Below are 20,650 nucleotides of genomic sequence, written 5' to 3'. Positions count from 1 at the left end.
ACAAAATAACGGTGTTTCTACATTAAGTTAGTGTGTCTCTTTTAGATCGGAGTTGAATAGCCCCCTAGCTCATTCAGCAACAGAGATAATCACGATCTTAGCTCTTTTAGCAAGAAATGCATGGAAAACAGTGTTCGTCTTATCATTGAGGTTGTCTTGTTAGGAAAATGAGTTAGGAGACAAAATAACGGTGTTTCTACATTAAGTTAGTGTGTCTCTTTTAGATCGGAGTTGAATTAGCCCCCTAGCTCATTCAGCAACAGAGATAATCACGATCTTAGCTCTTTTAGCAAGAAATGCATGGAAAACAGTGTTCGTCTTATCATTGAGGTTGTCTTGTTAGGAAAATGAGTTAGGAGACAAAATAACGGTGTTTCTACATTAAGTTAGTGTGTCTCTTTAGATCGGAGTTAAATAGCCCCCTAGCTCATTCAGCAACAGAGATAATCACGATCTTAGCTCTTTTAGCAAGAAATGCATGGAAAACAGTGTTCGTCTTATCATTGAGGTTGTCTTGTTAGGAAAATGAGTTAGGAGACAAAATAACGGTGTTTCTACACTAAGTTAGTGTGTCTCTTTTAGATCGGAGTTAAATTAGCCCCATAGCTCATTCAGTAACAGAGATAATCACGATCTTAGCTCTTTTAGCAAGAAATGCATGGAAAACAGTGTGCGTCTTATCATTGAGGTTGTCTTGTTAGGAAAATGAGTTAGGAGACAAAATAACGGTGTTTCTACATTAAGTTAGTGTGTCTCTTTTAGATCGGAGTTGAATAGCCCCCTAGCTCATTCAGCAACAGAGATAATCACGATCTTAGCTCTTTTAGCAAGAAATGCATGGAAAACAGTGTTCGTCTTATCATTGAGGTTGTCTTGCTAGGAAAATGAGATAGGAGACAAAATAACAGTGTTTCTACATTAAGTTAGTGTGTCTCTTTTAGATCGGAGTTGAATAGCCCCCTAGCTCATTCAGCAATAAAAATAATCACTATCTTAGTTCTTTTAGCAAGAAATGCATGGAAAACAGTCTTCGTCTTATCATTGAGGTTGTCTTGTTAGGAAAATGAGTTAGGAGACAAATTAACGGTGTTTCTACATTAAGTTAGTGTGTCTCTTTTAGATCGGAGTTGAATTAGCCCCCTAGCTCATTCAGCAACAGAGATAATCACGATCTTAGCTCTTTTAGCAAGAAATGCATGGAAAACAGTGTGCCTCTTATCATTGAGGTTGTCTTGTTAGGAAAATGAGTTAGGAGACAAAATAACGGTGTTTCTACATTAAGTTAGTGTGTCTCTTTTAGATCGGAGTTGAATTAGCCCCCTAGCTCATTCAGCAACAGAGATAATCAGGATCTTAGCTCTTTTAGCAAGAAATGCATGGAAAACAGTGTGCGTCTTATCATTGGAGTTGTCTTGTTAGGAAAATGAGTTAGGAGACAAATTAACGGTGTTTCTACATTAAGTTAGTGTGTCTCTTTTAGATCGGAGTTGAATTAGCCCCCTAGCTCATTCAGCAACAGAGATAATCACGATCTTAGCTCTTTTAGCAAGAAATGCATGGAAAACAGTGTGCGTCTTATCATTAAGGTTGTCTTGTTAGGAAAATGAGTTAGGAGACAAAATAACGCAGTTTCTACATTAAGTTGGTGTGTCTCTTTTAGATCAGAGTTGAATAGCCCCCTAGCTCATTCAGCAATAGAGATAATCACGATCTTAGCTCTTTTTGCAAGAAATGCATGGAAAACAGTGTTCGTCTTATCATTGAGGTTGTCTTGTTAGGAAAATGAGTTAGGAGACAAAATAACGGTGTTTCTACATTAAGTTAGTGTGTCTCTTTTAGATCGGAGTTGAATTAGCCCCATAGCTCATTCAGCAACAGAGATAATCACGATCTTAGCTCTTTTAGCAAGAAATGCATGGAAAACAGTGTGCGTCTTATCATTGAGGTTGTCTTGTTAGGAAAATGAGTTAGGAGACAAAATAACGGTATTTCTACATTAAGTTAGTGTGTCTCTTTTAGATCGGAGTTGAATTAGCCCCCTAGCTCATTCAGCAACAGAGATAATCACGATCTTAGCTCTTTTAGCAAGAAATGCATGGAAAACAGTGTTCGTCTTATCATTGAGGTTGTCTTGTTAGGAAAATGAGTTAGGAGACAAAATAACGGTGTTTCTACATTAAGTTAGTGTGTCTCTTTAGATCGGAGTTAAATAGCCCCCTAGCTCATTCAGTAACAGAGATAATCACGATCTTAGCTCTTTTAGCAAGAAATGCATGGAAAACAGTGTTCGTCTTATCATTGAGGTTGTCTTGTTAGGAAAATGAGTTAGGAGACAAAATAACGGTGTTTCTACATTAAGTTAGTGTGTCTCTTTTAGATCGGAGTTGAATTAGCCCCCTAGCTCATTCAGCAACAGAGATAATCACGATCTTAGCTCTTTTAGCAAGAAATGCATGGAAAACAGTGTTCGTCTTATCATTGAGGTTGTCTTGTTAGGAAAATGAGTTAGGAGACAAAATAACGGTGTTTCTACATTAAGTTAGTGTGTCTCTTTAGATCGGAGTTAAATAGCCCCCTAGCTCATTCAGCAACAGAGATAATCACGATCTTAGCTCTTTTAGCAAGAAATGCATGGAAAACAGTGTTCGTCTTATCATTGAGGTTGTCTTGTTAGGAAAATGAGTTAGGAGACAAAATAACGGTGTTTCTACACTAAGTTAGTGTGTCTCTTTTAGATCGGAGTTAAATTAGCCCCATAGCTCATTCAGTAACAGAGATAATCACGATCTTAGCTCTTTTAGCAAGAAATGCATGGAAAACAGTGTGCGTCTTATCATTGAGGTTGTCTTGTTAGGAAAATGAGTTAGGAGACAAAATAACGGTGTTTCTACATTAAGTTAGTGTGTCTCTTTTAGATCGGAGTTGAATAGCCCCCTAGCTCATTCAGCAACAGAGATAATCACGATCTTAGCTCTTTTAGCAAGAAATGCATGGAAAACAGTGTTCGTCTTATCATTGAGGTTGTCTTGCTAGGAAAATGAGATAGGAGACAAAATAACAGTGTTTCTACATTAAGTTAGTGTGTCTCTTTTAGATCGGAGTTGAATAGCCCCCTAGCTCATTCAGCAATAAAAATAATCACTATCTTAGTTCTTTTAGCAAGAAATGCATGGAAAACAGTCTTCGTCTTATCATTGAGGTTGTCTTGTTAGGAAAATGAGTTAGGAGACAAAATAACGGTGTTTCTACATTAAGTTAGTGTGTCTCTTTTAGATCGGAGTTGAATTAGCCCCCTAGCTCATTCAGCAACAGAGATAATCACGATCTTAGCTCTTTTAGCAAGAAATGCATGGAAAACAGTGTGCGTCTTATCATTGAGGTTGTCTTGTTAGGAAAATAAGTTAGGAGACAAAATAACAGTGTTTCTACATTAAGTTAGTGTGTCTCTTTTAGATCGGAGTTGAATAGCCCCCTAGCTCATTCAGCAACAGAGATAATCACGATCTTAGCTCTTTTAGCAAGAAATGCATGGAAAACAGTGTGCGTCTTATCATTGAGGTTGTCTTGTTAGGAAAATGAGTTAGGAGACAAAATAACGGTGTTTCTACATTAAGTTAGTGTGCCTCTTTTAGATCGGAGTTGAATTAGCCCCCTAGCTCATTCAGCAACAGAGATAATCACGATCTTAGCTCTTTTAGCAAGAAATGCATGGAAAACAGTGTGCGTCTTATCATTGAGGTTGTCTTGTTAGGAAAATGAGTTAGGAGACAAAATAACGGTGTTTCTACATTAAGTTAGTGTGTCTCTTTTAGATCGGAGTTGAATTAGCCCCCTAGCTCATTCAGCAACAGAGATAATCACGATCTTAGCTCTTTTAGCAAGAAATGCATGGAAAACAGTGTGCGTCTTATCATTGGAGTTGTCTTGTTAGGAAAATGAGTTAGGAGACAAATTAACGGTGTTTCTACATTAAGTTAGTGTGTCTCTTTTAGATCGGAGTTGAATTAGCCCCCTAGCTCATTCAGCAACAGAGATAATCACGATCTTAGCTCTTTTAGCAAGAAATGCATGGAAAACAGTGTGCGTCTTATCATTAAGGTTGTCTTGTTAGGAAAATGAGTTAGGAGACAAAATAACGCAGTTTCTACATTAAGTTGGTGTGTCTCTTTTAGATCAGAGTTGAATAGCCCCCTAGCTCATTCAGCAATAGAGATAATCACGATCTTAGCTCTTTTTGCAAGAAATGCATGGAAAACAGTGTTCGTCTTATCATTGAGGTTGTCTTGTTAGGAAAATGAGTTAGGAGACAAAATAACGGTGTTTCTACATTAAGTTAGTGTGTCTCTTTTAGATCGGAGTTGAATTAGCCCCATAGCTCATTCAGCAACAGAGATAATCACGATCTTAGCTCTTTTAGCAAGAAATGCATGGAAAACAGTGTGCGTCTTATCATTGAGGTTGTCTTGTTAGGAAAATGAGTTAGGAGACAAAATAACGGTGTTTCTACATTAAGGTAGTGTGTCTCTTTTAGATCGGAGTTGAATAGCCCCCTAGCTCATTCAGCAACAGAGATAATCACGATCTTAGCTCTTTTAGCAAGAAATGCATGGAAAACAGTGTTCGTCTTATCATTGAGGTTGTCTTGTTAGGAAAATGAGTTAGGAGACAAAATAACGGTGTTTCTACATTAAGTTAGTGTGTCTCTTTTAGATCGGAGTTGAATAGCCCCCTAGCTCATTCAGCAATAAAAATAATCACTATCTTAGTTCTTTTAGCAAGAAATGCATGGAAAACAGTGTTCGTCTTATCATTGAGGTTGTCTTGTTAGGAAAATGAGTTAGGAGACAAAATAACGGTGTTTCTACATTAAGTTAGTGTGTCTCTTTTAGATCGGAGTTGAATAGCCCCCTAGCTCATTCAGCAATAAAAATAATCACTATCTTAGTTCTTTTAGCAAGAAATGCATGGAAAACAGTGTTCGTCTTATCATTGAGGTTGTCTTGTTAGGAAAATGAGTTAGGAGACAAAATAACGGTGTTTCTACATTAAGTTTGTGTGTCTCTTTTAGATCGGAGTTGAATAGCCCCCTAGCTCATTCAGCAACAGAGATAATCACGATCTTAGCTCTTTTAGCAAGAAATGCATGGAAAACAGTGTGCGTCTTATCATTGAGGTTGTCTTGTTAGGAAAATGAGTTAGGAGACAAAATAACGGTGTTTCTACATTAAGGTAGTGTGTCTCTTTTAGATCGGAGTTGAATAGCCCCCTAGCTCATTCAGCAACAGAGATAATCACGATCTTAGCTCTTTTAGCAAGAAATGCATGGAAAACAGTGTTCGTCTTATCATTGAGGTTGTCTTGTTAGGAAAATGAGTTAGGAGACAAAATAACGGTGTTTCTACATTAAGTTAGTGTATCTATTTTAGATCGGAGTTGAATAGCCCCCTAGCTCATTCAGCAATAAAAATAATCACTATCTTAGTTCTTTTAGCAAGAAATGCATGGAAAACAGTGTTCGTCTTATCATTGAGGTTGTCTTGTTAGGAAAATGAGTTAGGAGACAAAATAACGGTGTTTCTACATTAAGTTTGTGTGTCTCTTTTAGATCGGAGTTGAATAGCCCCTTAGCTCATTCAGCAACAGAGATAATCACGATCTTAGCTCTTTTAGCAAGAAATGCATGGAAAACAGTGTGCGTCTTATCATTGAGGTTGTCTTGTTAGGAAAATGAGTTAGGAGACAAAATAACGGTGTTTCTACATTAAGTTAGTGTGTCTCTTTTAGATCGGAGTTGAATTAGCCCCCTAGCTCATTCAGCAACAGAGATAATCACGATCTTAGCTCTTTTAGCAAGAAATGCATGGAAAACAGTGTTCGTCTTATCATTGAGGTTGTCTTGTTAGGAAAATGAGTTAGGAGACAAAATAACGGTGTTTCTACATTAAGTTAGTGTGTCTCTTTTAGATCGGAGTTGAATTAGCCCCCTAGCTCATTCAGCAACAGAGATAATCACGATCTTAGCTCTTTTAGCAAGAAATGCATGGAAAACAGTGTTCGTCTTATCATTGAGGTTGTCTTGTTAGGAAAATGAGTTAGGAGACAAAATAACGGTGTTTCTACATTAAGTTAGTGTGTCTCTTTAGATCGGAGTTAAAAAGCCCCCTAGCTCATTCAGCAACAGAGATAATCACGATCTTAGCTCTTTTAGCAAGAAATGCATGGAAAACAGTGTTCGTCTTATCATTGAGGTTGTCTTGTTAGGAAAATGAGTTAGGAGACAAAATAACGGTGTTTCTACATTAAGTTAGTGTGTCTCTTTTAGATCGGAGTTAAATTAGCCCCATAGCTCATTCAGTAAAAGAGATAATCACGATCTTAGCTCTTTTAGCAAGAAATGCATGGAAAACAGTGTGCGTCTTATCATTGAGGTTGTCTTGTTAGGAAAATGAAATAGGAGACAAAATAACGGTGTTTCTACATTAAGTTAGTGTGTCTCTTTTAGATCGGAGTTGAATAGCCCCCTAGCTCATTCAGCAACAGAGATAATCACGATCTTAGCTCTTTTAGCAAGAAATGCATGGAAAACAGTGTTCTTCTTATCATTGAGGTTGTCTTGCTAGGAAAATGAGAAAGGAGACAAAATAACAGTGTTTCTACATTAAGTTAGTGTGTCTCTTTTAGATCGGAGTTGAATAGCCCCCTAGCTCATTCAGCAATAAAAATAATCACTATCTTAGTTCTTTTAGCAAGAAATGCATGGAAAACAGTGTTCGTCTTATCATTGAGGTTGTCTTGTTAGGAAAATGAGTTAGGAGACAAAATAACGGTGTTTCTACATTAAGTTAGTGTGTCTCTTTTAGATCGGAGTTGAATAGCCCCCTAGCTCATTCAGCAACAGAGATAATCACGATCTTAGCTCTTTTAGCAAGAAATGCATGGAAAACAGTGTTCGTCTTATCATTGAGGTTGTCTTGTTAGGAAAATGAGTTAGGAGACAAAATAACGGTGTTTCTACATTAAGTTAGTGTATCTCTTTTAGATCGGAGTTGAATAGCCCCCTAGCTCATTCAGCAATAAAAATAATCACTATCTTAGTTCTTTTAGCAAGAAATGCATGGAAAACAGTGTTCGTCTTATCATTGAGGTTGTCTTGTTAGGAAAATGAGTTAGGAGACAAAATAACGGTGTTTCTACATTAAGTTAGTGTGTCTCTTTTAGATCGGAGTTGAATTAGCCCCCTAGCTCATTCAGCAACAGAGATAATCACGATCTTAGCTCTTTTAGCAAGAAATGCATGGAAAACAGTGTTCGTCTTATCATTGAGGTTGTCTTGTTAGGAAAATGAGTTAGGAGACAAAATAACGGTGTTTCTACATTAAGTTAGTGTGTCTCTTTTAGATCGGAGTTGAATTAGCCCCCTAGCTCATTCAGCAACAGAGATAATCACGATCTTAGTTCTTTTAGCAAGAAATGCATGGAAAACAGTGTTCGTCTTATCATTGAGGTTGTCTTGTTAGGAAAATGAGTTAGGAGACAAAATAACGGTGTTTCTACATTAAGTTAGTGTGTCTCTTTTAGATCGGAGTTGAATTAGCCCCCTAGCTCATTCAGCAACAGAGATAATCACGATCTTAGCTCTTTTAGCAAGAAATGCATGGAAAACAGTGTGCGTCTTATCATTGAGGTTGTCTTGTTAGGAAAATGAGTTAGGAGACAAAATAACGGTGTTTCTACATTAAGTTAGTGTGTCTCTTTTAGATCGGAGTTGAATAGCCCCCTAGCTCATTCAGCAACAGAGATAATCACGATCTTAGCTCTTTTAGCAAGAAATGCATGGAAAACAGTGTTCTTCTTATCATTGAGGTTTTCTTGCTAGGAAAATGAGATAGGAGACAAAATAACAGTGTTTCTACATTAAGTTAGTGTGTCTCTTTTAGATCGGAGTTGAATAGCCCCCTAGCTCATTCAGCAATAAAAATAATCACTATCTTAGTTCTTTTAGCAAGAAATGCATGGAAAACAGTGTTCGTCTTATCATTGAGGTTGTCTTGTTAGGAAAATGAGTTAGGAGACAAAATAACGGTGTTTCTACATTAAGTTAGTGTGTCTCTTTTAGATCGGAGTTGAATTAGCCCCATAGCTCATTCAGCAACAGAGATAATCACGATCTTAGCTCTTTTAGCAAGAAATGCATGGAAAACAGTGTGCGTCTTATCATTGAGGTTGTCTTGTTAGGAAAATGAGTTAGGAGACAAAATAACGGTGTTTCTACATTAAGGTAGTGTGTCTCTTTTAGATCGGAGTTGAATAGCCCCCTAGCTCATTCAGCAACAGAGATAATCACGATCTTAGCTCTTTTAGCAAGAAATGCATGGAAAACAGTGTTCGTCTTATCATTGAGGTTGTCTTGTTAGGAAAATGAGTTAGGAGACAAAATAACGGTGTTTCTACATTAAGTTAGTGTGTCTCTTTTAGATCGGAGTTAAATTAGCCCCATAGCTCATTCAGTAAAAGAGATAATCACGATCTTAGCTCTTTTAGCAAGAAATGCATGGAAAACAGTGTGCGTCTTATCATTGAGGTTGTCTTGTTAGGAAAATGAAATAGGAGACAAAATAACGGTGTTTCTACATTAAGTTAGTGTGTCTCTTTTAGATCGGAGTTGAATAGCCCCCTAGCTCATTCAGCAACAGAGATAATCACGATCTTAGCTCTTTTAGCAAGAAATGCATGGAAAACAGTGTTCTTCTTATCATTGAGGTTGTCTTGCTAGGAAAATGAGATAGGAGACAAAATAACAGTGTTTCTACATTAAGTTAGTGTGTCTCTTTTAGATCGGAGTTGAATAGCCCCCTAGCTCATTCAGCAATAAAAATAATCACTATCTTAGTTCTTTTAGCAAGAAATGCATGGAAAACAGTGTTCGTCTTATCATTGAGGTTGTCTTGTTAGGAAAATGAGTTAGGAGACAAAATAACGGTGTTTCTACATTAAGTTAGTGTGTCTCTTTTAGATCGGAGTTGAATTAGCCCCATAGCTCATTCAGCAACAGAGATAATCACGATCTTAGCTCTTTTAGCAAGAAATGCATGGAAAACAGTGTGCGTCTTATCATTGAGGTTGTCTTGTTAGGAAAATGAGTTAGGAGACAAAATAACGGTGTTTCTACATTAAGGTAGTGTGTCTCTTTTAGATCGGAGTTGAATAGCCCCCTAGCTCATTCAGCAACAGAGATAATCACGATCTTAGCTCTTTTAGCAAGAAATGCATGGAAAACAGTGTTCGTCTTATCATTGAGGTTGTCTTGTTAGGAAAATGAGTTAGGAGACAAAAAAACGGTGTTTCTACATTAAGTTAGTGTATCTCTTTTAGATCGGAGTTGAATAGCCCCCTAGCTCATTCAGCAATAAAAATAATCACTATCTTAGTTCTTTTAGCAAGAAATGCATGGAAAACAGTGTTCGTCTTATCATTGAGGTTGTCTTGTTAGGAAAATGAGTTAGGAGACAAAATAACGGTGTTTCTACATTAAGTTTGTGTGTCTCTTTTAGATCGGAGTTGAATAGCCCCCTAGCTCATTCAGCAACAGAGATAATCACGATCTTAGCTCTTTTAGCAAGAAATGCATGGAAAACAGTGTGCGTCTTATCATTGAGGTTGTCTTGTTAGGAAAATGAGTTAGGAGACAAAATAACGGTGTTTCTACATTAAGTTAGTGTGTCTCTTTTAGATCGGAGTTGAATTAGCCCCCTAGCTCATTCAGCAACAGAGATAATCACGATCTTAGCTCTTTTAGCAAGAAATGCATGGAAAACAGTGTTCGTCTTATCATTGAGGTTGTCTTGTTAGGAAAATGAGTTAGGAGACAAAATAACGGTGTTTCTACATTAAGTTAGTGTGTCTCTTTTAGATCGGAGTTGAATTAGCCCCCTAGCTCATTCAGCAACAGAGATAATCACGATCTTAGTTCTTTTAGCAAGAAATGCATGGAAAACAGTGTTCGTCTTATCATTGAGGTTGTCTTGTTAGGAAAATGAGTTAGGAGACAAAATAACGGTGTTTCTACATTAAGTTAGTGTGTCTCTTTTAGATCGGAGTTGAATTAGCCCCCTAGCTCATTCAGCAACAGAGATAATCACGATCTTAGCTCTTTTAGCAAGAAATGCATGGAAAACAGTGTGCGTCTTATCATTGAGGTTGTCTTGTTAGGAAAATAAGTTAGGAGACAAAATAACGGTGTTTCTACATTAAGTTAGTGTGTCTCTTTTAGATCGGAGTTGAATTAGCCCCCTAGCTCATTCAGCAACAGAGATAATCACGATCTTAGCTCTTTTAGCAAGAAATGCATGGAAAACAGTGTGCGTCTTATCATTGAGGTTGTCTTGTTAGGAAAATAAGTTAGGAGACAAAATAACAGTGTTTCTACATTAAGTTAGTGTGTCTCTTTTAGATCGGAGTTGAATTAGCCCCCTAGCTCATTCAGCAACAGAGATAATCACGATCTTAGCTCTTTTAGCAAGAAATGCATGGAAAACAGTGTGCGTCTTATCATTGAGGTTGTCTTGTTAGGAAAATGAGTTAGGAGACAAAATAACGGTGTTTCTACATTAAGTTAGTGTGCCTCTTTTAGATCGGAGTTGAATTAGCCCCCTAGCTCATTCAGCAACAGAGATAATCACGATCTTAGCTCTTTTAGCAAGAAATGCATGGAAAACAGTGTGCGTCTTATCATTGAGGTTGTCTTGTTAGGAAAATGAGTTAGGAGACAAAATAACGGTGTTTCTACATTAAGTTAGTGTGTCTCTTTTAGATCGGAGTTGAATTAGCCCCCTAGCTCATTCAGCAACAGAGATAATCACGATCTTAGCTCTTTTAGCAAGAAATGCATGGAAAACAGTGTGCGTCTTATCATTGGAGTTGTCTTGTTAGGAAAATGAGTTAGGAGACAAATTAACGGTGTTTCTACATTAAGTTAGTGTGTCTCTTTTAGATCGGAGTTGAATTAGCCCCCTAGCTCATTCAGCAACAGAGATAATCACGATCTTAGCTCTTTTAGCAAGAAATGCATGGAAAACAGTGTGCGTCTTATCATTAAGGTTGTCTTGTTAGGAAAATGAGTTAGGAGACAAAATAACGCAGTTTCTACATTAAGTTGGTGTGTCTCTTTTAGATCGGAGTTGAATAGCCCCCTAGCTCATTCAGCAATAGAGATAATCACGATCTTAGCTCTTTTTGCAAGAAATGCATGGAAAACAGTGTTCGTCTTATCATTGAGGTTGTCTTGTTAGGAAAATGAGTTAGGAGACAAAATAACGGTGTTTCTACATTAAGTTAGTGTGTCTCTTTTAGATCGGAGTTGAATTAGCCCCATAGCTCATTCAGCAACAGAGATAATCACGATCTTAGCTCTTTTAGCAAGAAATGCATGGAAAACAGTGTGCGTCTTATCATTGAGGTTGTCTTGTTAGGAAAATGAGTTAGGAGACAAAATAACGGTGTTTCTACATTAAGGTAGTGTGTCTCTTTTAGATCGGAGTTGAATAGCCCCCTAGCTCATTCAGCAACAGAGATAATCACGATCTTAGCTCTTTTAGCAAGAAATGCATGGAAAACAGTGTTCGTCTTATCATTGAGGTTGTCTTGTTAGGAAAATGAGTTAGGAGACAAAATAACGGTGTTTCTACATTAAGTTAGTGTATCTCTTTTAGATCGGAGTTGAATAGCCCCCTAGCTCATTCAGCAATAAAAATAATCACTATCTTAGTTCTTTTAGCAAGAAATGCATGGAAAACAGTGTTCGTCTTATCATTGAGGTTGTCTTGTTAGGAAAATGAGTTAGGAGACAAAATAACGGTGTTTCTACATTAAGTTTGTGTGTCTCTTTTAGATCGGAGTTGAATAGCCCCCTAGCTCATTCAGCAACAGAGATAATCACGATCTTAGCTCTTTTAGCAAGAAATGCATGGAAAACAGTGTGCGTCTTATCATTGAGGTTGTCTTGTTAGGAAAATGAGTTAGGAGACAAAATAACGGTGTTTCTACATTAAGTTAGTGTGTCTCTTTTAGATCGGAGTTGAATTAGCCCCCTAGCTCATTCAGCAACAGAGATAATCATGATCTTAGCTCTTTTAGCAAGAAATGCATGGAAAACAGTGTTCGTCTTATCATTGAGGTTGTCTTGTTAGGAAAATGAGTTAGGAGACAAAATAACGGTGTTTCTACATTAAGTTAGTGTGTCTGTTTTAGATCGGAGTTGAATTAGCCCCCTAGCTCATTCAGCAACAGAGATAATCACGATCTTAGCTCTTTTAGCAAGAAATGCATGGAAAACAGTGTTCGTCTTATCATTGAGGTTGTCTTGTTAGGAAAATGAGTTAGGAGACAAAATAACGGTGTTTCTACATTAAGTTAGTGTGTCTCTTTAGATCGGAGTTAAAAAGCCCCCTAGCTCATTCAGCAACAGAGATAATCACGATCTTAGCTCTTTTAGCAAGAAATGCATGGAAAACAGTGTTCGTCTTATCATTGAGGTTGTCTTGTTAGGAAAATGAGTTAGGAGACAAAATAACGGTGTTTCTACATTAAGTTAGTGTGTCTCTTTTAGATCGGAGTTAAATTAGCCCCATAGCTCATTCAGTAAAAGAGATAATCACGATCTTAGCTCTTTTAGCAAGAAATGCATGGAAAACAGTGTGCGTCTTATCATTGAGGTTGTCTTGTTAGGAAAATGAAATAGGAGACAAAATAACGGTGTTTCTACATTAAGTTAGTGTGTCTCTTTTAGATCGGAGTTGAATAGCCCCCTAGCTCATTCAGCAACAGAGATAATCACGATCTTAGCTCTTTTAGCAAGAAATGCATGGAAAACAGTGTTCTTCTTATCATTGAGGTTGTCTTGCTAGGAAAATGAGATAGGAGACAAAATAACAGTGTTTCTACATTAAGTTAGTGTGTCTCTTTTAGATCGGAGTTGAATTAGCCCCATAGCTCATTCAGCAACAGAGATAATTACGATCTTAGCTCTTTTAGCAAGAAATGCATGGAAAACAGTGTTCGTCTTATCATTGAGGTTGTCTTGTTAGGAAAATGAGTTAGGAGACAAAATAACGGTGTTTCTACATTAAGTTAGTGTGTCTCTTTTAGATCGGAGTTGAATTAGCCCCATAGCTCATTCAGCAACAGAGATAATTACGATCTTAGCTCTTTTAGCAAGAAATGCATGGAAAACAGTGTGCGTCTTATCATTGAGGTTGTCTTGTTAGGAAAATGAGTTAGGAGACAAATTATCGGTGTTTCTACATTAAGTTAGTGTATCTCTTTTAGATCGGAGTTGAATAGCCCCCTAGCTCATTCAGCAATAAAAACAATCACTATCTTAGTTCTTTTAGCAAGAAATGCATGGAAAACAGTATTCGTCTTATCATTGAGGTTGTCTTGTTAGGAAAATGAGTTAGGAGACAAAATAACGGTGTTTCTACATTAAGTTTGTGTGTCTCTTTTAGATCGGAGTTGAATAGCCCCCTAGCTCATTCAGCAACAGAGATAATCACGATCTTAGCTCTTTTAGCAAGAAATGCATGGAAAACAGTGTTCGTCTTATCATTGAGGTTGTCTTGTTAGGAAAATGAGTTAGGAGACAAAATAACGGTGTTTCTACATTAAGTTAGTGTATCTCTTTTAGATCGGAGTTGAATAGCCCCCTAGCTCATTCAGCAATAAAAATAATCACTATCTTAGTTCTTTTAGCAAGAAATGCATGGAAAACAGTGTTCGTCTTATCATTGAGGTTGTCTTGTTAGGAAAATGAGTTAGGAGACAAAATAACGGTGTTTCTACATTAAGTTTGTGTGTCTCTTTTAGATCGGAGTTGAATAGCCCCCTAGCTCATTCAGCAACAGAGATAATCACGATCTTAGCTCTTTTAGCAAGAAATGCATGGAAAACAGTGTTCGTCTTATCATTGAGGTTGTCTTGTTAGGAAAATGAGTTAGGAGACAAAATAACGGTGTTTCTACATTAAGTTAGTGTGTCTCTTTTAGATCGGAGTTGAATAGCCCCCTAGCTCATTCAGCAACAGAGATAATCACGATCTTAGCTCTTTTAGCAAGAAATGCATGGAAAACAGTTTTCGTCTTATCATTGAGGTTGTCTTGTTAGGAAAATGAGTTAGGAGACAAATTAACGGTGTTTCTACATTAAGTTAGTGTGTCTCTTTTAGATCGGAGTTGAATAGCCCCCTAGCTCATTCAGCAACAGAGATAATCACGATCTTAGCTCTTTTAGCAAGAAATGCATGGAAAACAGTGTTCGTCTTATCATTGAGGTTGTCTTGCTAGGTAAATGAGTTAGGAGACAAAATAACGGTGTTTCTACATTAAGTTAGTGTGTCTCTTTTAGATCGGAGTTGAATAGCCCCCTAGCTCATTCAGCAATAAAAATAATCACTATCTTAGTTCTTTTAGCAAGAAATTCATGGAAAACAGTGTTCGTCTTATCATTGAGGTTGTCTTGTTAGGAAAATGAGTTAGGAGACAAAATAACGGTGTTTCTACATTAAGTTTGTGTGTCTCTTTTAGATCGGAGTTGAATAGCCCCCTAGCTCATTCAGCAACAGAAATAATCACGATCTTAGCTCTTTTAGCAAGAAATGCATGGAAAACAGTGTTCGTCTTATCATTGAGGTTGTCTTGTTAGGAAAATGAGTTAGGAGACAAAATAACGGTGTTTCTACATTAAGTTAGTGTGTCTCTTTTAGATCGGAGTTGAATTAGCCCCCTTGCTCATTCCGCAACAGAGATAATCACGATCTTGGCTCTTTTAGCAAGAAATGCATGGAAAACAGTGTGCGTCTTGTCATTGAGGTTGTCTTGTTAGGAAAATGAGTTAGGAGACAAAATAACAGTGTTTCTACATTAAGTTAGTGTGTCTCTTTTAGATCGGAGTTGAATTAGCCCCCTAGCTCATTCAGCAACAGAGATAATCACGATCTTAGCTCTTTTAGCAAGAAATGCATGGAAAACAGTGTTCGTCTTATCATTGAGGTTGTCTTGTTAGGAAAATGAGTTAGGAGACAAAATAACGGTGTTTCTTCATTAATTTAGTGTGTCTCTTCTAGATCGGAGTTGAATTAGCCCCCTTGCTCATTCAGCAACAGAGATAATCACGATCTTAGCTCTTTTAGCAAGAAATGCATGGAAAACAGTGTGCGTCTTATCATTGAGGTTGTCTTGTTAGGAAAATGAGTTAGGAGACAAAATAACGGTGTTTCTACATTAAGTTAGTGTTTCCCTTTAGATCGGAGTTGAATTAGCCCCCTTGCTCATTCAGCAACAGAGATAATCACGATCTTAGCTCTTTTAGCAAGAAATGCATGGAAAACAGTGTGCGTCTTATCATTGAGGTTGTCTTGTTAGGAAAATGAGTTAGGAGACAAAATAACGGTGTTTCTACATGAAGTTAGTGTGTCTCTTTTAGATCGGAGTTGAATTAGCCCCCTAGCTCATTCAGCAACAGAGATAATCACGATCTTAGCTCTTTTAGCAAGAAATGCATGGAAAACAGTGTTCGTCTTATCATTGAGGTTGTCTTGTTAGGAAAATGAGTTAGGAGACAAAATAACGGTGTTTCTACATTAAGTTAGTGTGTCTCTTTTAGATCGGAGTTGAATTAGCCCCCTAGCTCATTCAGCAACAGAGATAATCACGATCTTAGCTCTTTTAGCAAGAAATGCATGGAAAACAGTGTGCGTCTTATCATTGAGGTTGTCTTGTTAGGAAAATGAGTTAGGAGACAAAATAACGGTGTTTCTACATTAAGTTAGTGTGTCTCTTTTAGATCGGAGTTGAATTAGCCCCCTAGCTCATTCAGCAACAGAGATAATCACGATCTTAGCTCTTTTAGCAAGAAATGCATGGAAAACAGTGTGCGTCTTATCATTGAGGTTGTCTTGTTAGGAAAATTAGTTAGGAGACAAAATAACGGTGTTTCTACATTAAGTTAGTGTGTCTCTTTTGGATCGGAGTTGAATTAGCCCCCTAGCTCATTCAGCAACAGAGATAATCACGATCTTAGCTCTTTTAGCAAGAAATGCATGGAAAACAGTGTGCGTCTTATCATTGGAGTTGTCTTGTTAGGAAAATGAGTTAGGAGACAAAATAACAGTGTTTCTACATTAATTTAGTGTGTCTCTTTTAGATCGGAGTTGAATTAGCCCCCTAGCTCATTCAGCAACAGAGATAATCACGATCTTAGCTCTTTTAGCAAGAAATGCATGGAAAACAGTGTTCGTCTTATCATTGAGGTTGTCTTGTTAGGAAAATGAGTTAGGAGACAAAATAACGGTGTTTCTACATTAAGTTAGTGTGTCTCTTTTAGATCGGAGTTGAATTAGCCCCATAGCTCATTCAGCAACAGAGATAATTACGATCTTAGCTCTTTTAGCAAGAAATGCATGGAAAACAGTGTGCGTCTTATCATTGAGGTTGTCTTGTTAGGAAAATGAGTTAGGAGACAAAATAACGGTGTTTCTACATTAAGGTAGTGTGTCTCTTTTAGATCGGAGTTGAATAGCCCCCTAGCTCATTCAGCAACAGAGATAATCACGATCTTAGCTCTTTTAGCAAGAAATGCATGGAAAACAGTGTTCGTCTTATCATTGAGGTTGTCTTGTTAGGAAAATGAGTTAGGAGACAAAATAACGGTGTTTCTACATTAAGTTAGTGTATCTCTTTTAGATCGGAGTTGAATAGCCCCCTAGCTCATTCAGCAATAAAAATAATCACTATCTTAGTTCTTTTAGCAAGAAATGCATGGAAAACAGTGTTCGTCTTATCATTGAGGTTGTCTTGTTAGGAAAATGAGTTAGGAGACAAAATAACGGTGTTTCTACATTAAGTTTGTGTGTCTCTTTTAGATCGGAGTTGAATAGCCCCCTAGCTCATTCAGCAACAGAGATAATCACGATCTTAGCTCTTTTAGCAAGAAATGCATGGAAAACAGTGTTCGTCTTATCATTGAGGTTGTCTTGTTAGGAAAATGAGTTAGGAGACAAAATAACGGTGTTTCTACATTAAGTTAGTGTATCTCTTTTAGATCGGAGTTGAATAGCCCCCTAGCTCATTCAGCAATAAAAATAATCACTATCTTAGTTCTTTTAGCAAGAAATGCATGGAAAACAGTGTGCGTCTTATCATTGAGGTTGTCTTGTTAGGAAAATGAGTTAGGAGACAAAATAACGGTGTTTCTACATTAAGTTTGTGTGTCTCTTTTAGATCGGAGTTGAATAGCCCCCTAGCTCATTCAGCAACAGAGATAATCACGATCTTAGCTCTTTTAGCAAGAAATGCATGGAAAACAGTGTTCGTCTTATCATTGAGGTTGTCTTGTTAGGAAAATGAGTTAGGAGACAAAATAACGGTGTTTCTACATTAAGTTAGTGTGTCTCTTTTAGATCGGAGTTGAATAGCCCCCTAGCTCATTCAGCAACAGAGATAATCACGATCTTAGCTCTTTTAGCAAGAAATGCATGGAAAACAGTTTTCGTCTTATCATTGAGGTTGTCTTGTTAGGAAAATGAGTTAGGAGACAAATTAACGGTGTTTCTACATTAAGTTAGTGTGTCTCTTTTAGATCGGAGTTGAATAGCCCCCTAGCTCATTCAGCAACAGAGATAATCACGATCTTAGCTCTTTTAGCAAGAAATGCATGGAAAACAGTGTTCGTCTTATCATTGAGGTTGTCTTGCTAGGTAAATGAGTTAGGAGACAAAATAACGGTGTTTCTACATTAAGTTAGTGTGTCTCTTTTAGATCGGAGTTGAATAGCCCCCTAGCTCATTCAGCAATAAAAATAATCACTATCTTAGTTCTTTTAGCAAGAAATTCATGGAAAACAGTGTTCGTCTTATCATTGAGGTTGTCTTGTTAGGAAAATGAGTTAGGAGACAAAATAACGGTGTTTCTACATTAAGTTTGTGTGTCTCTTTTAGATCGGAGTTGAATAGCCCCCTAGCTCATTCAGCAACAGAGATAATCACGATCTTAGCTCTTTTAGCAAGAAATGCATGGAAAACAGTGTTCGTCTTATCATTGAGGTTGTCTTGTTAGGAAAATGAGTTAGGAGACAAAATAACGGTGTTTCTACATTAAGTTAGTGTGTCTCTTTTAGATCGGAGTTGAATTAGCCCCCTTGCTCATTCCGCAACAGAGATAATCACGATCTTGGCTCTTTTAGCAAGAAATGCATGGAAAACAGTGTGCGTCTTGTCATTGAGGTTGTCTTGTTAGGAAAATGAGTTAGGAGACAAAATAACGGTGTTTCTACATTAAGTTAGTGTGTCTCTTTTAGATCGGAGTTGAATAGCCCCCTAGCTCATTCAGCAACACAGATAATCACGATCTTAGCTCTTTTAGCAAGAAATGCATGGAAAACAGTGTGCGTCTTATCATTGAGGTTGTCTTGTTAGGAAAATGAGTTAGGAGACAAAATAACAGTGTTTCTACATTAAGTTAGTGTGTCTCTTTTAGATCGGAGTTGAATTAGCCCCCTAGCTCATTCAGCAACAGAGATAATCACGATCTTAGCTCTTTTAGCAAGAAATGCATGGAAAACAGTGTTCGTCTTATCATTGAGGTTGTCTTGTTAGGAAAATGAGTTAGGAGACAAAATAACGGTGTTTCTTCATTAATTTAGTGTGTCTCTTCTAGATCGGAGTTGAATTAGCCCCCTTGCTCATTCAGCAACAGAGATAATCACGATCTTAGCTCTTTTAGCAAGAAATGCATGGAAAACAGTGTGCGTCTTATCATTGAGGTTGTCTTGTTAGGAAAATGAGTTAGGAGACAAAATAACGGTGTTTCTACATTAAGTTAGTGTTTCCCTTTAGATCGGAGTTGAATTAGCCCCCTTGCTCATTCAGCAACAGAGATAATCACGATCTTAGCTCTTTTAGCAAGAAATGCATGGAAAACAGTGTGCGTCTTATCATTGAGGTTGTCTTGTTAGGAAAATGAGTTAGGAGACAAAATAACGGTGTTTCTACATGAAGTTAGTGTGTCTCTTTTAGATCGGAGTTGAATTAGCCCCCTAGCTCATTCAGCAACAGAGATAATCACGATCTTAGCTCTTTTAGCAAGAAATGCATGGAAAACAGTGTTCGTCTTATCATTGAGGTTGTCTTGTTAGGAAAATGAGTTAGGAGACAAAATAACGGTGTTTCTACATTAAGTTAGTGTGTCTCTTTTAGATCGGAGTTGAATTAGCCCCCTAGCTCATTCAGCAACAGAGATAATCACGATCTTAGCTCTTTTAGCAAGAAATGCATGGAAAACAGTGTGCGTCTTATCATTGAGGTTGTCTTGTTAGGAAAATGAGTTAGGAGACAAAATAACGGTGTTTCTACATTAAGTTAGTGTGTCTCTTTTAGATCGGAGTTGAATTAGCCCCCTAGCTCATTCAGCAACAGAGATAATCACGATCTTAGCTCTTTTAGCAAGAAATGCATGGAAAACAGTGTGCGTCTTATCATTGAGGTTGTCTTGTTAGGAAAATTAGTTAGGAGACAAAATAACGGTGTTTCTACATTAAGTTAGTGTGTCTCTTTTGGATCGGAGTTGAATTAGCCCCCTAGCTCATTCAGCAACAGAGATAATCACGATCTTAGCTCTTTTAGCAAGAAATGCATGGAAAACAGTGTGCGTCTTATCATTGGAGTTGTCTTGTTAGGAAAATGAGTTAGGAGACAAATTAACGGTGTTTCTACATTAAGTTAGTGTGTCTCTTTTAGATCGGAGTTGAATTAGCCCCCTAGCTCATTCAGCAACAGAGATAATCACGATCTTAGCTCTTTTAGCAAGAAATGCATGGAAAACAGTGTGCGTCTTATCATTGGAGTTGTCTTGTTAGGAAAATGAGTTAGGAGACAAAATAACAGTGTTTCTACATTAATTTAGTGTGTCTCTTTTAGATCGGAGTTGAATTAGCCCCCTAGCTCATTCAGCAACAGAGATAATCACGATCTTAGCTCTTTTAGCAAGAAATGCATGGAAAACAGTGTGCGTCTTATCATTGGAGTTGTCTTGTTAGGAAAATGAGTTAGGAGAAAAAATAACAGTGTTTCTACATTAAGTTAGTGTGTCTCTTTTAGATCGGAGTTGAATTAGCCCCCTAGCTCATTCAGCAACAGAGATAATCACGATCTTAGCTCTTTTAGCAAGAAATGCATGGAAAACAGTGTTCGTCTTATCATTGAGGTTGTCTTGTTAGGAAAATGAGTTAGGAGACAAAATAACGGTGTTTCTACATTAAGTTAGTGTGTCTCTTTTAGATCGGAGTTGAATTAGCCCCCTTGCTCATTCAGCAACAGAGATAATCACGATCTTAGCTCTTTTAGCAAGAAATGCATGGAAAACAGTGTGCGTCTTATCATTGAGGTTGTCTTGTTAGCAAAATGAGTTAGGAGACAAATTAACGGTGTTTCTACATTAAGTTAGTGTTTCCCTTTAGATCGGAGTTGAATTAGCCCCCTTGCTCATTCAGCAACAGAGATAATCACGATCTTAGCTCTTTTAGCAAGAAATGCATGGAAAACAGTGTGCGTCTTATCATTGAGGTTGTCTTGTTAGGAAAATGAGTTAGGAGACAAAATAACGGT

Source organism: Engystomops pustulosus, chromosome 8, assembly GCF_040894005.1.
Source record: "Engystomops pustulosus chromosome 8, aEngPut4.maternal, whole genome shotgun sequence".
In the NCBI taxonomy this organism is placed as follows: domain Eukaryota; kingdom Metazoa; phylum Chordata; class Amphibia; order Anura; family Leptodactylidae; genus Engystomops; species Engystomops pustulosus.
This window is presented reverse-complemented; position numbering follows the sequence as displayed.